Source organism: Ictidomys tridecemlineatus, chromosome 10 (genome assembly GCF_052094955.1).
Source record: "Ictidomys tridecemlineatus isolate mIctTri1 chromosome 10, mIctTri1.hap1, whole genome shotgun sequence".
Taxonomy (NCBI): Eukaryota; Metazoa; Chordata; class Mammalia; order Rodentia; family Sciuridae; genus Ictidomys; species Ictidomys tridecemlineatus.
Window position 1 is genome coordinate 24,435,174 of NC_135486.1, and position 4,829 is coordinate 24,440,002.

Below are 4,829 nucleotides of genomic sequence, written 5' to 3' on the forward strand. Positions count from 1 at the left end.
TGATCAACTTGTTAAACTACTGATTTTTAAAAAAGGTTGATAGGTATATTTTAAAATCTCTAATATGTATATGTATTTTATGTTCATTATTGAAATTATGATTCTTCTTTTGGAGACATATTGCTTATTTATATTCTACCAAAAAATAATTATATTGAAACCTTTTTTTTTTTTTTAACCAGTCACAATTTAATTTTATTTGGTACTTGGGACTGAACCAAGAGGTACTTTACCACTGAATTACATCCCTTTATTTTTGTTCATATTTTAAAAATTTGAGACAGAGTCTTGCTCAGTGGCTGAGGCTGGCCTGGAATTTGCAATCCTTTTGCCTCAGCCTCCAAAATTACAGGGATTACAGATATATGCACCACCACACCTGGCGGCCAGTCACCATTTAATTGAATTAGACTTTAATACAGGGAGGATTGTGTCTCTCCAAGTAACCTTCACTGAGGCAGATTACATTCCTCTAATACATGGAAAGATGGTACTTTCTTCTCATAATCACTAAGGAAGAAATTTTCTCTCTTGATGGGCTGACACTACTTCTTTTTTGTTGCTCTTTTCCCTTCTCCTTTATTTGGTTTCCCCTTTCCAAGAAGCTTCTTTAGAGGCTTTTGCTCATCCTTAAAATCCTGATGCTTATCTTATCTCTGTAGAGGCCAAGAAAACGCAGTGTGCCCATGAGAGCAAAATATGTGTTGTGATTTGGATACCAGTCGTCTGTCTCCTTCCTCTTGGCCAATGACTGCTCACTGAATAGTTTCACTACTTTCATGGATTTGGAATCAGTTGGCCTGGCAACTTATGGAAGAGCCCATCACTCAGATGAGTCATGCGCAAAGCATATTCTAAAAGACATTTCTTGAGCAGCTAGGAGACTCCTGGTCCTGACCTGCCTCACCCACACGCCCCCAAATTACATTTCTTAATCTCTGTTTCCTAGTGATTTTTGTTACATTAATCTTATTATTTCTAACATGTTCAAATATTAATGTCTTTCTATTTTTTTCCTCTATTTTCTTAACTATGCTCACTCAAAGACTTTTCTGAATGTTGGACTTTTTACTAATTCACTTATTTTTACTTAGTTATAATTACTTGCTTACATTAGATTTTTTTGTACTTCATTATCATAACTTTGTTGACTCACAGTTATTTCTAATAGATTTTTTATTTCAAAAATATATTTCTTGTATATATTAAAGGGTTGGGATATACTTCAGTGTCCTGGTTTCAATCAAAAGCACAGCCAAAAACAACAAACAAATATAGAAAAACATATTGAGTGATCCAAAAGCAATTTGTCTATGTCCTATGTCTACAAAATTGAAAATATGTATTTAAAAGATTTTTCATCTCTTAACTAAAAGTTTATTTATATATTGTTTGCACTTATTTTTATTTTAACATCCTAAATGAATATATGTACATTTCATTAAGATGTTTTTAGTGGTTTAAACCACTAAATGAACGATCAATTTTTCTAAATGCATATTTCTGAGTGTTGTAGAACTTTAAAAAACAATCAATTTTAATGATCATAATGTTAATTTAATCTGTTTTTTCTCATTTTCCTATTTAAACATATGCAAGCATATATCAGGAAATAAATATTACTTCCTTCTATAGAAAAATATTTTTATTCATTCTTTTTATACACATATGACACTAAAGTCATATATAAAACAGAAATCTGTAGTCTTATATAGACAAAAGCTTTCTAGTACTACATTAGAAACTGCTTAATGTATTTTATTTAATATATTTGCAATCACTTGAAAACAACTTGCATGAATAATCTTTCAGCATTACAAGTAATGCTTCTATATGTGTGTATGTCATTTGTTGGTTGAAATACTTGAATTATTAACTGCAGGATATAATCAATAAGTTTAGTTTGATTCATGCTTACTTTTAAGATTTCTTTCATTTCTTGGAGTTCCTCTGAAGTAATTTGCTTTTGCTTTTTATTATTTTAATACTGTTTTTTAACTTCATTTGTATTATAATGTTAAAATAATAAAAGGAGTAATGATTTTCCACCAACATCCATTAAAATAACAAAAGATAGCAAGAGCTGGTGAGGATGTAAAGGAAATAGAACCCTTGAACATTATTAATGGAATGTAAATTAATTAGGCCATTATGAAAAAATACTATGATGTTTCCTAAAAAAATAGAAATAATACTTCTTTATAATTCAGAAACTAGAACTACTGAATATATGTCCAAAGGAAATAAGTATGTTGAAGAGATATCTGCATTTCCATGTTTATTAAGGAACTTCTCACAGTAGTCGAGAAATGGAAAATGTTCATCAATTGATGAATGGATGAAAGTGATACCTATGAACTATGGAATACTATTCAGACATTTAAAAAGTATGTGATTCTTTCAATCGTGGCAGCACTATGAATGTGCAGGCACTGTGTCACAGATTGACAAACACCACATAATCTCATTCACACATGGAATCCAAAAAAGCTTATCTCATCAAATAGTAGTTACCAGAGGCTGTTGAGAGGAAGAAAGCCTGAAAAATAGGGAGAGGTTGGTCAATTGGTACACGGTTACAGGTAAACAGAAATGCGCTTCAATAGACAATTAAGTAAAATGTAGTGCATACATGCAATGGAGTGCTATTCAGTGTTAAAAAGAAGAACATCCTTCTGAAATGGCATGAAAAAACCTAGAGGACATTTTGCTAAGTGAACTAATCCAGTCATGAATATATAAACTCTGCATAACCCATTAAAAATCCTTGAATTCCTAGAAGCAGAGAGCATATGGTAAAGACTAGGGGTTGGGAGATGGCAGAATGAGGAGTTGGTCAAAGGGCATAATGCTTCAGAATTACTTGATAAGTAAGTCCTAGAGGTCTATTATATAATATAGTGCCTGTAGTAAGCAGCACGGTACTGTACACTGTAAAAATTTTAAGAGGATATATCTCAAGTTAAGTGTTCCAGCTACAAAAGTCGGGGCAAGGGTAGGAGGAAACTTTTGCAGATGAGAGATATATTTATTATGTTGACTGTGGTATGGTTTCAAGGATATATGAAAATACCATATCCATGGAATAACATGCATTCGATATGTACAGTGTTTTATGACAATTACACCTCAATAAGTCTATTAAAATACAATATTAAATGAGAAAATTAATAAAAAATGTGCCATTAGGATACTAAAATTATATTTAAAAAACTGTGACCTTTAAGGCTTGATGAGCTCTCTTTATTAAAGTATATATAATTGAATAAACAAACATATATATGTATATATATATGTATCTATATGTATATACACATATATGCACAGTATCTTATATATGACCACTTGTGCTGAAAAGAATTATTTCTCACTTGAGATATGTTTTTCAACATCTTTAGTAAATGCACTTAGAACCATGGAAGTTGAAAACTTTCTTTGATTTTTGTTTTTAATGTGCATACATATTTTTGCTTCTTTCTCTGTCTTCAGTTAGTTTTATCATTCTGCTTATCTACATAAATTGTTAAGCTTTGTGTTATGAAAATAAAAATTGTCTTGGTGCCCAGGAAATTATCTTTTTAACCTCTGTGATCTAGTATAAAGCAGATAATTTAGTCTAGCCTCATCACTTTCATTTCAAAATGTTATTAAAATAAACAATGTATTAACTATAGATTTACCTCTCAACTCTTGGTGACTATTGGGAATGTGCCAGGCAATCTGCAATTAAATATACATTATACTGAGGGTTAGAAGATAATAGGAAATGAAAGCAGGTGTTGGGCAATAAAAACATTGTCAGTCAACAGGAAATGATTATGTGTACATAATACTTCTTTATACTTCTTTTTTTTTTCCCCCAACATCCCAACCACCTTTTAATTTTGGAGGAATTTCTAATTCCTAAGACTTAGGATCCCAACATTAGCCAAAAAAAAAAAAAAAAAACCTTTTGAAATCTGTTTTCCTAGCTGCATGACAACTACTTTACCATCCACATTACTGAACTACATTCTAGGGAAAAGATTCTTAGGAAAACGTGTATAATCTTCAAATGATTTAATTGGATGGTCATGTTCCTATTAATATTCCTTATTGAAATATAAGAAGCTTTGTTCTAAGGAAGCCAGAGAAATTTTACTTATCTGGTGATCATCTAGAATAACCTCATTGAGAGCTAAGGTTTGGAGAACTGCATCACCACTGTCATTCAACAGTGTGAACAAAGGAGAAAATCAAGAATTGTGAAGTAGGTGCAGTCTCAGGAAACTTTAAAATAAATGAAAGTTCAAATAGCTGCTCAAGGCAGTAGCAGAAACCAAAAAACTTTCTATAACAGTGATAAAGAATATCTTATCTATTAAGCTGCAAAATTGAGATACCTGACAACCAAAATCAAACCTTGATCTGTTGATCCTGCTGGGTTGCAAATTACAATGTCAGTTACACTTTAAGTCCTGCTGGCTATACTATGTGAAAAGTAGGACATCTATAGGATAAGATTGGAATCTTCAGAATTGAATTGGTTTAAGTAGCATGAATAACCAATTGGTAGCTTCCCTTGAAACTCTTGAAGCCTTCAATTCCTCCTCCCTTTTCAGATGGAGTTGGTGATGATGCTTGTCAAGTCACCGGAGTGGGGGAGGCAAGGGAGTGTACAAACTGTCCTCATTCCTGATGACTCACTTCTCAATTAAAAATCTTTTAATAGAATTGGGTTCCCTCATGGAGGCCTTGGAGAAGGGAGGGAATACCATCAAAATTCAAACTATAAAGGGAAAATTCAAGATACAGAATTTTAGGACTTTTTGAAATTATGTAGCAAAACT

At 31.9% G+C, this 4,829-nt stretch overlaps 1 pseudogene; it reads right to left on the reverse strand.

The window, feature by feature from the left end:
- Nucleotides 1-545: 545 nt before the first annotated feature.
- LOC101971438 (small ribosomal subunit protein mS33 pseudogene) lies at nt 546-3,417 on the reverse strand (annotated as a pseudogene).
- Between the last annotated feature and the right edge of the window lie 1,412 nt (nt 3,418-4,829).